Source organism: Microtus ochrogaster, chromosome 6, assembly GCF_000317375.1.
Source record: "Microtus ochrogaster isolate Prairie Vole_2 chromosome 6, MicOch1.0, whole genome shotgun sequence".
Classification (NCBI taxonomy): domain Eukaryota; kingdom Metazoa; phylum Chordata; class Mammalia; order Rodentia; family Cricetidae; genus Microtus; species Microtus ochrogaster.
This window is the reverse complement of record NC_022013.1, coordinates 72,365,001-72,380,559: the sequence shown is the minus strand read 5'-3', so window position 1 is coordinate 72,380,559 and position 15,559 is coordinate 72,365,001.

Below are 15,559 nucleotides of genomic sequence, written 5' to 3'. Positions count from 1 at the left end.
GGGGGAGAGTGGGAGGCTGGGAGGAGGCGGAAAATTTTTTTTTCTTTCTTAATAAAAAAAAAGAAAAAAAAAGAAAAATTAGAAAACAAACGAAAGTGTCTCACCACGGTGCTTACTTACGTACTTACTCTTATTTGTCTCCTCCCCCACACTAGTCCCATCTCCCATCCCCAAACCTTCCCTCTCTGCTGCTGTGCCACATGGAATCCTGTCTTAATTATTTTTATTTTTCCCCTTTTTTCTCTTTCCCTTAAGGCATCTCCTTCCCCTCACACTCCCCTGCTAGTTTCATTGCTTACAGACACATAAGAATTAGAATCTAAAGTCTCCATATGAAAAAAAGGGTGAATTCATGGAAGTCTGGTTTATTTCATTTAACATAATGATTTTCAGTTCCATCCATTTTTCTGCAAATGTCAGAGTTTAAGGTAACTAAAAATAACAGGTTGCAGACTTTGGGCAGTACTAGCTAGAACTAAAGTGTAATATATTTCTGCGAAGAAAAATATTCTTGTTTGAATTTTTTATCAAATTCAAACATTTTATGTAGTAGAATATATATTTACATACATGTATAAATGTGAATGCACACACACACATACAGAGAGAGAAAAGAGAGAAAGAGAAAGAGAGAGAATCATAGCCTACTTAGCTTCTCTAAAAGGCAAATTTGCTCTAAAAAGTGTCTCATCTACCACAAAAGAGTAACATCTACCTATTAATTATCAGCTATTAACAGACCTGGAGTTTGATATGGCAGAGAGGAGAATGAGCATGTGCTCTATAGTTCAAGACTCAGAAATTCAAGAGAGTCTCAGACAGATGGACATGGTGCAGGGTTTCTCACAAGCATTTGATCAGAGTCAAAATACCTGAAGAATTGGTGGATTCTGCAGACATTTTGCTCTTATTTTACTCTATTCAATCAGAACTCCCAGATACATGCATTCTGAAACATTTATTTTAGAAAATCATGAATCCTTGGAAAAGATCTTCACCAACCCCGGGTCTGACAAAGGACTGATCTCCAAAATATATAAAGAACTCAAGAAATTAGACATTAAAATTCTAAATAACTCAATTAAAATGGGGTACTGAACTAAACAGAGAACTCTAAACAGAAGAATCTCAAATGGCCAAAAGATATTTAAGGAAATGTTCAATATCCTTTGCTATTAGGAAAATACAAATCAAAAAAAACTCTGAGATACCATCTTATACCTGTCAGAATGGCTAAGATAAAAAACACTAATGATATCTTATGCTGGTGGAATGCAAACTTGTACAACCACTTTAGAAATCAATGTGGTGGTTTCTCAGAAAATTGGGAATCAACCTACCTCAGGATCCAGCAATAAATAACACTCTTGGGCATATACCCAAAAGATGCTCAATCATACTACAAAAGCATTTGTTTAACTATGTTTATAGCATCATTATTTGTAATAGCCAGAACCTGGAAACAACCTTGATGCCCCTCAACCGAAGAATGGATAAAGAAATTGTGGCCCATTTACACATTAGAGCACTACTCAGCGGTAAAAAAACAATGACATCTTTAATTTTGCATGCAATGGATGGAATTAGAAAACACTATCCTGAGTGTGGTAACCCAGACCCAAAAGATGAATACGGTATGTACTCACTCATAAGTGGATACTAGCTATAAACAAAGGACATTGAGCCTATAGTTCATGATCCTAGAGAAGCTAAGTAATAAGGTGAACCCAAAGAAAAACATATATAGTTCCACCTGGAAATTGGAAACAGACAAGAACATCTGATAAAATTGGGAGCATGGGGCTCAGGGGAGAAGGGAGGGAAGAAGGGGAAGAGGAGGGGAGAAGAGAAGGATTGAGGAGAACTTGAGGGAATGGGATAGAAGAGATGGAGGAAGGACAGAGATGAGAGCAAGGAAAGAGATATTTTGATTGAGGGGTTCGCAGAAACCTGGCTCTAGGGAAATTCCCAGGAATCCACAAGGATGACCCCAGCTAAGACCCAAAGCAATAGAGGAGAGGGGATCCAATCTTGACTTGCTCTGTAGTCAGATTGATGAATATCTTAAATGTCACCATAGAACCTTTATCCAGCAACTGATGGAAATAGAGGCAGAGACCCACATCAGAGCACTGGACTGAGCTCCCAAAATCCAGTTGAAGAGTGGGAGGAGTGAGAATCTGAGCAAAGAGGTCACGACCATGATGGGTTCACTCACTGAAACAGTTTACCTGAGTGAATGGGAAGGAACAAGCCTAAGCAATGGAGGAAGGTCATTGGCTAATAAATAAACTGCCTTGGCCCATTTGATAGGCCATCCCTTAGGTGGGTGGAGTAGGCAGAACAGAATGCTGGGAGGAAGAAGAAGTGAGCTCAGACTCGATAGCTCTCCTCTCTGGGGCAGACACGATGAAGCTCCGACCCAGGATGGACGTAGGCTAGAATCTTCCCAGTAAGCGCACCTCGGTGCTACACACATTAATAGAAATGGGCCAAGCAGTGTTTAAATGAATACAGTTTGTGTATTGTTATTTCGGGGCATAAGTTAGCCAGGCGGCCGGGAGCTGGGGCGGCAGGAATGCAACCCGCAGCTCCTACTACACCTAAGACCAAACTAATCAATCCCTTTAAATGTGGTTGACAGTTGAATTGCTGGGGCAGACTGAGGGGCCATGGCAGTGGCACCAGGATTTATCCGTACTGCATGTACTGGCTTTTTGGAATTCCATTCTCTTTGGATGGATACCTTGCTCAACCTAGATATAGTAGTGAGGGCCTTGGGCCTTCCACAAAGCAATGAGCCTTACCCTCTCTGAAGATTGGATGGGGGTGGGGTGGGAGAGTGGGTGGAGGGAATGGGAGGAGGAGAGGGAGTGGGAACTTGGATTGGTATTTTTTTTTAAAAAAAAATCTAATGAATTAAAAAAATACGTAATGTGTGTAACCAAAGCCATTATCTTTTTCATCATGTCTAACGTTGTCTTTTTGAAATCCGTAAGTCTCATAAGATTCTGCTCAATGAGAGATCTAGATTCTTACATATACATTGGCTGGGATGTCTCACTTTACACAACATCAGGAAAACTCACTGAGTGCCCCTGGGCAGGCAGAAGGAATGGCTAGAGGATGTTCAGAAGTCTGCACTGTGGAGAAGTAGAAAATCTAGCTAAGCACAAGCTAACAGTTAGGGTTCATTTATTATCTCTCTGCTCTTGACTGTGGGTATAAGAGCAGCGACCTCAAAACACCTGCTGTCGTTATATCCAAGCAGTGATGGTCTGTAACCTGGAACAGTGAGCTGGAATAAACCCTTTCTCCCTAAGCTGCTTTCTGGTCAGGTTACTTGGTCGTAAATGAGATGAAACTAAGAAAAGAACTTACCCTGCACCAGACTTTTGCATACTCTAGTCATCGGAAATTGAACCATGTCTAGGAAATTTCCCCTTCTGCACCAAGCACAGCTCAGTAAACAGAGGGAACATGTGAAATCGTGTTACATTACAGAGTCCTGTTACTCAAAGAAGAAAGACCTCCGAGAAAGACCAGACAGCCATTCCTGAGCCCTTGATTTTTATGGTGAGCACACAGGCTGAGTTACTGTGTCTCCCATTTTGATGCATGGCCTCTATGACTGACACCTCACAGATTCTGATGCCTGGCCCGTAGGAGTGACACTTTACAGATTTTCTTTCTGGAATGTTGCTCAGTATCTGAGCCCACAGGGACTCAGTTCCAAGAAACCGAGACCCGGTTCCCTTTCACGAGGTCGTTTTCCATTCCCTTGCTTCTCCTTCCCTTCCCTGCTTTGATGTCCCACTTTCTGTTGCACCAGGATGCTAAGTCGCAGGTTTGCACATGCCCACCAGACAGCTTCCAGCCAGGGCTTGTCATGGCTACTGTGTGCCCAGGTAATTTGGCCATCTGATGAAAATCAGACATTTTCAGAGTTCTTTCCAGCCAGAGGCCAAGGCTTAACTTTCACCTCTCCTCATCAAGGGGAAACCTGGGTTTGCAAAAGATCTGATTTCTTTGATTTCATTTTGTGGTTTCCAAGGTAGGAAAGAATTCCTTCTAGTTTGAAATTATAGCTAACTGCAGGTAAAGAATGTAACTGTGTGTGCCTGGATCCACTAGAGCCAAGGATAATATAAAGAACCAGCCTACGACATTAAAATGTCTACACCAATTATGGCCATTGTGTCTGGGTTCAGTTCTCATTAGTGAGCCAGCCTGACTGAGGGATCTTTGTGTGTGGGCTTGTGTCCCAAGGGAGGGCCACAGAGCCAGCAATGCAGCTGGCATTGGCATGGCATCTGTGAATCTGAGGAGGGATCTTGATACTGAGGTCTAACCCACCTGTGAGCTCACCTGTTGAGAAGTGACTACAATTGGGAGGATGGATTCCTGGCATTTGGTGGCAGTCACCAGTCTTTGAAAAACAGTATTCTGCATATAATCAGATACAAACTGTTTCCCTGGATATTCAAGGCTTTATGGTAGACAGTACTGTTCCCAGTTCACAGAACTCCAGAAATTGGATAGTAGCACATGGAAAACAATGTAAATGCTCCCTGTGCTGGAGAGAGGGTTGGTAAAGCCTTGAAAACACAAGGACCTGAGTTCTATCCCTGGAGCCACCAGGAAAAGCCAAAGGCAGTGGCCTGCATCTGTAATCACAACGTTATGTAGGAAGAGCTGGCCATGTCCCTGGGGCTCGCTGGGCTGTCAGTCTAACCTAGATGACAAAGCTTCAGGCCAAATGAGAGACCCTGACTCACCAAACAAGGTAGACAGCGAGGAATGACATCCAAGATTGCCCTCCTGCCTTCACGTGCACAGGTGTACTTGTGTGTGTGTGCGCGCGCGCACACACACACACACACACACACCCTTATAGGTGTGAACTGATGATTATCAAAACTTAGCACTGAGTTCCTGGTTCTTAGAAGTCCATGCTTCATAATGAACATGTTGGTGTTCATTCAATGTTCTGAAAATCAACTCAGTCATAATCATCTTTTGCTAAAAGAAATCTCAAACTAGATTACAGAGAAAAAGAAAGAATAGCAGCCAGTGCCACAGTAGTACCCAGAGGAATGTGCCAGGAAGCTACCATTTTGAGTAGAGCTGCTTATGCAAGTGTTTGCAATACACAACTCATTTTGTACATTTTTAATGTTTTTTATGTGAATCAGTGTTTTGCCTGCATATAGTTATATGTACCACATACATGCCTGATGCCCACAGAGGCCAGAGGAAAGGGCTGTATTTCCTGGTCCTGGAGTTGCAGATGGCTGTTAGCTGTCACATGGGTGCAAGGGACTGAATCTGGGTCCTCTGCAAAAGTAAATAGACTCTTAGCCATTAAGCCATCTCTCTGTTCCTAAATCTTATATTTTTTCTTATACATTTGCTCAAAAACATTTGAAAGCCATCATTCAAATGAGAGTGAAGCTGAGTTAGAGGAGCAGTGACCGGGAGTCCCTCTGCACGGACTGACATCCCTGGCATAAACAGACAGTCACTCATTCTACGCTCTCACTGGGTCTTTTCAAGGCAGCGACTTCCAAGCTGAATCCACTCAAATGCTCATCCCCACAATCCAGTCTTCATGCCAGACACTCCCGCCTGCCCGCTTCGATAATTCCCTTCCTCTCTCTTTCCTTCCTTTCCTACTCTTCTCTGCTTGCTTCCTTTCTCCATGGAAGGCTGGCGCGTGTTTTCCAGAGTCAGGAAGATTTACCAGCCAAGGCAAACTGTGGATGGAAGTTTAACTTGTGGCAAATAAGCAATTAAGGTGGAAACAATATCCCCACACACCCTGGCCAAATATTGCCACCCTGGAGCAGGTTCCTGTCACCTCACACCTTGATTATTGATGCGGCTCCCAGCTCGGTCCTCACGGGACTCCATTCTGCCCATATAAGCCAAATGAATGCTTCGAGTATATTGTCATCATCCGGAATTTCCCTGCTCAAAACTACCTGGGCTTTCTTTACCCACAGGCCTGATCCAAACTCCGTAGCTGAGCGTGGACACGCCACATTTTGTGTCAATCAGCAGGCCAAGCTCGTCTGTGGATGTTCTCAACTTGAGTCTCATTTATGAGCCCTACAGCCTCCTGATACAAAGAGAATGTGAGAAGGAATTCAAATAAAAGTTTCTGCAGTGTCCTCAAAGACCTTCCAGAACACCAGCAAATACACACGGAACTGCTCCAGCAACTGAACAGACGGGAGAGCTGACTGTGTGTGTGTGTGTGTGTGTGTGTGTGTGTGTGTGAGTGTACATGCACGTGCGCATGTGCATGTGGGTGCTTATCTGTGCCCTTGCTTTTCATCTGGAAACACGCACCACTTTGCTTGTCTGCTTTCCTTCCACTCTTATCCCTATCATAGAAGCACTGAGCCTGAGCCTTGTGGAGCATATAGGCCTTGAGGGTTATTATTATCTCTGTTTGACCAATGAGAAAGTTAAACTCCTGGAAGTTATTCCATAGACCCAGGGATACACATTTTATGCAGCCCCTCCCCCACGCCTAGATACAAACCAGTTTGCTCCACAGGGAAAACCACAACTACTCCAGGTACATTTAGAAGCTAGGTCAAGTTGGAAGTAAAGACATAGGAATTTGATCTTGAAACCCATTAACAGTAAGTAGCAGCAAGGGCTCCCTAACAATCATTCCGGAGACCTGGCCTTGGCATCCTGACCTGTGGTGGCATCTGTCATAGTTGCAGCCCTTTCCGGATGGCCAAAGAGCTGCTGAGAAGGTGTTGTGCCGCCTATGTGCACTAAGCCAGTCCATCTACGCCAGTCTGTCTCTCCACATGGAGCAGGATCAGCAGAGAGTGCCTGCTTTGCTTTGTGCCTGCACTCTGATTTAATAAGCATATATAAGCAGCACAGAAAAAAAAGAATATCAGCAGAGATTTATTTATAGCTCAGACTGGTCTTTCAAAGCCTCTACTTCCAGAACCCCTTACCTTTTCTGCTCCATGAATTCTTAATCAGTTCCAGTTGAAGTGAACCAATTCATATTCTGGCAATGAGAGAAGGAGGGAGGGAGAAAGAGGAGAGAAAACATCTGTCTATCTATCTATCTATCTATCTATCTATCTATCTATCTATCTATCATCTATCTATCATCTATCTACCTACCTATATCTCTCTATCTATCATCTATCTTTTTATCACTCTATTATCGATCTGTCTGTGTATCTATCTATCTATCTATCTATCTATCTATCTATCATCTGTCTATTTATCTCTTTATCATCTATCTATCTATCTATCTATCTATCTATCTATCTATCTATCTATCTAGCCATCCATCTATTTACCTATCTATCATCTCGCTATTGAGGATGTTTCCACCAACTACCAGGGCTTTGAGCTAATATATCCTACCCCCTTTTTTCTGTGTTGGTGAATGTTAGCAAATATGTTAGCAGTTAGACAGGCTTACTATAATTTTCAAACCTTTTAATCCTCTTTATAGTAATAGAAATCCATGAGCTGATCTTTGGAGATTCTGTACCATGCAGAACATCTGCATCTCAGTGCTGTGTTAACCAACATCCAGGGTGAGCCTAATCTAGTGGGGCAGCACACAGCTGGCCCCAGGTTCCTCCTGCAATAATGAGGGCTGCTCTCCCCTTCTGACCTCACCTTCCTCTCCTTAAACCTGCTGATGAATGGTACCCTTACCCTCTGACCCTCCCCAAATGGCTCAATGAATCACATACGGGCTCATAAAAATGATTTGCTGATTTGTCAGAAAGTTGGGAATAAAACAGAGTTGATTTTAGCTTAGGAATGGCTCATCTTACTCAGAAACTCTTATTCCTTTGATTCTGTTTCTAGAACAGTTGGTTATCTAGAAGCCAAGCCAACCTTGAAACAGCTTTGCAAGCAAATGGAAAACAAAAGACAGCATGTCCTCTCCTCTTCAATCGTTCCTTCAAATATTGAAGCAAAACGAACATCATGTTGTTCATAACCTCGGTAACATTTGATATCTATTTGCACAAATTTCAAATTACTAGAAGTTTATCTCATTTAAAACAGAAACCACATTTGTTTTTATCATTTATGTTTCAGCCCCATTATGAGTTTTTCATCCCACTAGTCTTAGAGTGATTAAAGGAAAAGTCTAAAATGTAGTTAATTTAAGCCACCTTACGCTGATGCTTTTATTCATTCAAAGCACACATATATGAATTAATTAACATTGATCAGCCTAAATCACTATTCTTTTCATGGAAAAGCACTGTATTGTGTTAATTACATTTAACAAAGAACTAAAAGTCAAAGGTCATGTGACAAACTTCACTTCAGGTGTTATCAGGCCATTTCATTGTTTAATTGAAACAAAAAGGATGTAAATGTCACTGAGAACAACAGGGACATTCAACACTACACAATAACCTAGTGTCCTGGACGAAGAAAAGAAAACAAACAAGATAAAATAGGCATTTTGGATTTGTCTTAGCCTAACAATGGTGTTTAGACCCCAATTAGGTCTTTGGGACCCAGTCTAAAGCTGAGTGTGAGAAATGGCTCAAGAGTTAAGAGGACTTACTGCTCTTGCATGGACAAGAATTTGTGTTCCAGCATTTGCATTGGATAATTCATTATTGCCTATAACTCCAGCTCCAGGGCATCCAGCTCTCTCTTCTGACTTCCATGGACACCCACACACATGTGCACATACATCCACGTTCACATGTTCACATGCTCACACACACACACACACACACACACACACACACACACACACACTCAAAACCTAAAGCTGGACACGAGTAACAAGACTTCTCCCTTCTACATCCATAAAGATGGTGCTTCAGCCTAAAGTTCAGCATCTACCCTCTCAGTATATAAAGAAAATTCCAGGTTTCTTTCAATTATTTCTTCATCTTCCATAGACTTTTCTCGGCTACCATATAGCATACTAACTATAGTCTACCAATGCTAAGTTTGAAAGACCACTCCTGCATTATCAAAGTGAATTCTTGAAAGCTTCAAGCTTGAGCAAGTGGGATTCTCCACACATGACTGACTAACAAATCAACCCAAGTAAACCAGCACAGGTAAACAGTTCTACAGAAAGGACATTTGCTCTCACAGCCATGCTTCTGGGACAACATCACTTACTCTCTGCTGCTGCGTGGAAGCATGAGCTGAAAACGTGGTGTTTCTACAATATGTGCCCATTTTCTTCTTTACTAGAAACTGGGTGCATCACACATTCAGTAAAGACACTTCTTCACCTTGATAAATGTCCAAGTTTTGTAACTTTTATAAATGCCAAGTAGCCAGCTAAATGAAATGACCAACTTTATTTCTATTTCTTCCTACTTTTAGTGACTACCTAGTTCTTCAGGTAATACGTGGGATAAGCAATTTGATGAATAAAGAGGGGTTATTTGTTTGAACAGAAATTAGATTTCTAAATGTAAAGATTCACTGATTGATAATGTGTATGAGTGTTTAACCTCCATGCATGCATTGCAACAACATGTATGCCTGATGTCTGCAGAGGCTAGAGGCAGCAGGCAGCAGATCTCCTGGGACTAGAGATACAGAAGATTGTGAGCTGCCATTCAGGTGCTTGGAATTGAACCTGGGTCCTAAGAAAAACTAGCCAGTGTTGTTAGTTGCTGAGCAATTTCTCTGGTTCTGGAATTCTAAATGTAAGCCATTTGGTTTAGTTGTTTGTGGACATGAATATGTTAAAGACCCCCCATTTTTGTATCTAAAGTAAGACTGAGGATTGGGTGAGATTTTATCTAAAGTATTTTTGAGGTTTAAAATTCTATTACTCAATCACATTTAATTTAGATTAAAAAGAAAATGAGCTCATTACTAGTATGAAGCTAGACATAATAAAATCATAGATATCTACTCTTCCATGTATATATGCATTCATGTGTATATTTATACCTCTGTCACACTGAGAAAAATTGAAGTGACTTACTTTGTTTTATATAAGACCACAGGGCAAAAAGTAAAAATTTTAAATAAAAATTGAAGTGATATAATCCAGAAATGGGAAATGCTGAGGAAAATCATGATTAGGGTCACTGAATAAGAATGGGAGGCTTTAGATATTATCTGGAGGGACATGGTGAAGACACAAGTAATATTCTCAGAGATAACAAATGGTAGCAGAGAATGGTAACCCAACCCAGAAAATCTGTTTGAGGGGGAAAGGAGCTAATTCTGTTCCATTTCTTAGAAACTCTTGCAAACAGATGTATAGGCATCGCACCAAGGGAAGTAGGATGGTGAACTCTGTCAGCTCCACACAACCTAGAGTGCCCTGAAAGGAGAGTCACAGAAGGGATTGTTTAGATTGGGCTCACCTGCGGGACTGTCTATAGAGGATTGTCTTGATTGCCCTAACTGACGTGGGAAGACCCAGCCTACTGTGGGCAGCACCATTCCCTAGGCAAGAGAGTCCTGGACTGTATAAGAAAGGAGAAACTGGCTGACAAGAGCAAGGCTCCTAAAGGCAATGGTTGAAAGCATTTGCTGCAGGAATCATTTTCTTTGCAAGGCATGGTGTGACATGTCCCCCACAGCATTTGAAAACTCAGTCTCCTACTGATGGTGACACTTGGGGAGAATGGAGACACTTTGAGAGGTACCAGGCTGAAGGAAGTGAGTCACTGGGGGTGGGCCTTGAGGGTTATTCTGGTCAACTTCCTGTCATACCTCAGCTTCCTGTCTTACCCAGCTGTGATGTGGACATCTCATATTCTTGCTGACTCAGCTGTGAGCTATTCCATAACCAGACTCCGTCCCTTGAAGCATGAGCTGAAGTAAACTCTTCCTCCACGAAGTTGCTTTCCTCTGGTAGTCCTCTCCAGGGAGAGGAGGTGGATGCAGCAATATACAGGCTCTTACAGAGATGTGCAATTAGGATGGAGGGGGGGTGGGGCTCTAGTTAACCCATACACCTCATCCTGATACTTGCTTTGTTGGACATTCTACCAGTCAGATTGTAGAAACAGTCAGGAATGATATGTATCAAGATGATTTCAGTTTGTAGCAAATTCTACTAATATCCTGAATGTGCTCTAAAATAATTTTCAAAGCAAAACAAAAATCCAACCTCAAGACTAAGAGAATATGCTATAACATTAAGAAAAAAAACACTTAAAATGTAATATTTACTTAGTCCATGTTTGTTCTATTCTCTGTTAGAGAGAACATAGTTAAAGATGATGGACAAGTTCTGTCAGTCTGCTGATATGGTGGGTCAACCTGACACCTGAGAAAAGGAATTACTATAAAAGCAAGTACGAAGCCGGGCGTTGGTGGCGCACGCTTTTAATCCCAGCACTCGGGAGGCAGAGGCAGGCGGATCTCTGTAAGTTCGAGACCAGCCTGGTCTACAGAGCTAGTTCCAGGACAGGCTCCAAAGCCACAGAGAAACCCTGTCTCGAAAAACAAAAAAAAAAAAAAAAGCAAGTACGGGGATATAGAAACACAGAGGCGAGTCAGTACACTCTGAGCTGTTCCATAGAAACAGGCTAAGCACTGGGTGTTGAATTTTTTTAGGTAATACATATACACGTGTGTATATTCTTCTGGAAAGCCAGGCAACAGTATGTTATCTAGAAAGACCTACAGGATTCATGGGTCCACTGTTTTCTCTACAGGGTCTCTGATACCAGCAGAAGTCAAACTTCAGTTTACACTGAGTAAAAGGGTCAGGCTCTTTATAGCTCAGAGCATCTACAGTCCTTAATGAAGGGCTCATGAGTCCCCAGGGAGGGCCTCCAGGAACATGGGCAATGTGGGCTCAGGCAGTCTGGGACTGTCCTCCAGCAAACCAAGGACTGTTGGCTGGCAGAAGGACAGGAGCTATGTGGTCCTGGTGAAGGAAAATGAAAAGGGACTTGGGGCATGTGAATTTAGCAGTGACAGCTGCCATGGCACACTTTTGGAGACCTTATCTGAGCTGTCCTATTCCTTGTTGATCCCTTTTCCCAACCCAGTATTCTCCCACAACCAACGAGAGGATGGGAAATCAGGCTTTAAGTCTGTGGATGCTTCCTAGGTGGGAAGAATCCCTAAAGTACCTTGAAACCAGAAAGCAACTTAGTAGAATTGTGAAATATTCCTTTACACTGTATTAATATATGTCATTGTGATTGGTTTAATAAAGGAGCTGATTGACCAATAGCTGGATAGGATAAGGGTAGAGGGAAAGCCAGATAGAGAATTCTGGGAAGCAGAAAGGCGAAGTAAGAGGAGTAGAAAGAGAGAGACAGATGCAAAGAGAAGCAAGATGGAAGTGCCATATTGAGAAAAGCTACCAAGCCACATGGCAAAACATAAATATAAATATGGGTTAACTGAAAATGTAAGAGTTATCTAGTAATAAGCCCGAGTTATTGAAAGAGCATTTATAATTAATATTAAACTCTGTGTGGTTATTTGGTAGTGGGTGGTCAGGACAGGAAATCTTACTCAGCCTCAGACAAATATGGTACACAGAAGAGCAGATTATCAGTGATTTTATTAGGCAAAGTCAAAGGTCTTCTGATTGACAAGGTCAACATGCCTTAAGCATGCCGTACCAGACAACACTGGACTTCACAATGACAGTTGAGCTGTATGTTTAGGCCCCTGTGATGGAGGAATTTGGAGAGAGTGTGGAAGAGAATTGTGTTTCATCCATACTCAATAGGATAGCAAAACTGAGACAAAACCATAGTGGGAAACTTGGCCCAGAACAGAACACTTTCTAATTAAAATTGTGGCATACATGTATGTCAAAGGAGGGTAGGAGAACCCCGTCTTCAGAGCTGAGGCTGGAGGCAATGTGGTAGAGACGTGAGAGTGTTTTCATTTGGGCTGAGGGGGAGAGGAAGTTTGGAGCGAAGATTCACGTCCTATTCCAGCTCAGTTATTCCATGATTCTGTGAAAGCAGTTGGCAGTTTTCAAGGAAATGGCTGACAGACAGGAAGCAACCGGAAGCAGAAGAAATATCAAGGAACCTGGAGAGTCCATTAATGGATACAGAAGTCTCTGATTTATTGAAATTGGCTTTAGTTATTGAGCTCCATTCAAAATTCCTGCTCAGTTGTGAGCACTTGGAAGGTAGTGGGAAAAATCTTGCTAACAGTGGGCACACCTTCGCTGATGTCCACTTAGAGAAAGCCAGGAGGGGAAACACTTGGAAGACATTTTTACAGAGAAAAAAATGGGGAAACTTGGAAGAGAAAGTGGACGAGGACGATGAGGAGAGGAAGCAGAGTGATGAGAAGGGAGAAATGTGGCGTATCTGCTTACCTTTGCTCACCCTGTTCCCTGCTCTCTGCAGTTGTGGCTGTGTTTAAGACAGCTCCGCTGGGTCTAATCAACGGCTGACCACATCTGTTCGATTGGAAGTACATGTCATCTTGGTTTTGGAATATAGGCAAATATGCACTTAGTTCTCCTCCAAGCCAGAAGCTTGCTCAATGTTTAAGGATTGAGCTAGTGAGGAGCCAGGAAACAGGGAACAATGGTCAGAGTACAGGGAGCCGTTCAGTAGGGAGGATTAGCTTGTTGTCATTCTGCATGCCGGAGCTACTTCTGTGACCTCTCAAAGAGGCCATCATCCCACCCATGCAGTGGAAGCTCTCATGAATTATAGTACATCTCTATACTTCATGCAAATTCCTTTTTCTAGGATCTCAAACTATGCCTCTTAATTAACAAATTAATTTTTATAGACTTTTTAGGGCTATTGTGATAATTCTGCAATTATTCTTACACAAATTTATGTTGGGCATGTGGTATGTATGTTTCTATCTTCCTGCGTGTGTGTACCTGTGCCTGTGCAGGAATGTGTGCACAAGTTTGGAGGCTGGAGGTCTGTAGCAGGTGTCCTCTTTAATCTCTCTGAAACTTACTTTTTGAGACAGGGTCTCTCATTCTCATTAACTGAGCATGTCTAGCTGACCAGTGAGCCCCAGGCAACCCTATGGCTCTGCCTCCTCAGCACTGGTATTTTATGTATGTGCCATAGGGCCCAGCTTTTGCTTTCATGGGGCTTGGGGACCAAACTGAGATCCGCATGCTGTGTGGACACTGAGCCATCCTTCCAGCCATCACATCCATTTTTGACGTGAAGAAACCCAGAGGTTAAGAGTGGAAAGGGAAGCTTCCTAGCACCCAGTGTAGGAGTTATGCAACAGACTGAGCTTTTCTTCCAGCGCACACGTTCTGTTACTGTTGCTGTCTTGCGTACTAATTGTTGATCCATTGTTTTGTTTTGTAACCCAGGCTGAACCTGAACTCGCAATCCTTTTGCTTCATTTACAGGAGAACTGGGATCCGCACTGTGCTCCATGACATTCAGCTCTGAGCTTTTATTAGGATTTATAACCCCTCCCAAGTTTGGTACCAGATTTGAGTGAGGATTAAGTTACCTTGGAGAAATTTGAAATCACAGAATAACAGTGCATCCATTTGACTTGACAGGGAAATCTAAAACTTGTTCCAATATAAGCTCCAACTGCTCCAGGCTCTTAGAGAAAGGACATGAAGAATTGGACTTATGATTCTTTCTTATGGAGGTAAATTTTTACCAAACTAAGTGTATATTTAAGGTCCAAGCTAGTTACAGGCATCCTGTCTAATAGTCTGTGCTTGCTTTTCTTTTATTTAAGCACACACATGCACAGCCATTAACAAAGAAACAGTGTCTGGGTGTAAAAGTTAAACTGTTTGGTTCAGTTTGGTCATTTCTTTTCCAAAACATAACAGACAATAATGAAATTAAATGTTTTCTTATAATTAACATCTATCCTGCATGTTGGTTTCTTTCCTTTTAAGTAATTTATGTGAAGTTTATGTACTGTGTTGTAATAATTTATGTGACATTCATGTACTGTGTGGTAGCACAGAAGGGAAGTGGGCATGCATGTGAGATTGAGATAGAAACTTTAGGGATGCTTAAAGCAAGGCCAGATTTCCCGCAAGTCTGTGACTCATGGTGGACCTGACACTTTGGAATAAAAGAAGCCAATTGGCTAGTCAGATACCTTGCAAATTGGATTGACTCTGCATTAGCTACTTTCCTACTGCTATGTGCACCCTGGCCAGCAGCAACATAACAAAGAAAAGAGTGGATTTTCTCTAGTGATTCCAGAGGCTTAGAGTTCATAATGGAGGGAAACCTTTGCAGCAAGTGGCAGGCAGGCACTGTAGCTGGTGAAAAGGCTCAGGCATTAACATGCTTGATGCATGTGCATGAGGTCCTGAGTTGAAGCCTCAGAACCCACATTACAAAAAACAAACCAACAAACAAAAAACCAAACCCATGGTGCTTTGCTGTTATATTCCCATCACTGGGGAAGAAGAGAAGAGAGAGGGAGACCTCTGGGACTCAATGGCTAGTCAGTATGACTGAATCAATGAATGCCAGGCTCAGTGAGAGACCTGGTCCCCAAAATAAGATGGAGAGAAGTTAAGGAACATGCTTGGTGTTGAACTCTGACCTTCATGTGCCCATGTAACTGCCCCAAACACACACACACACACACACACACA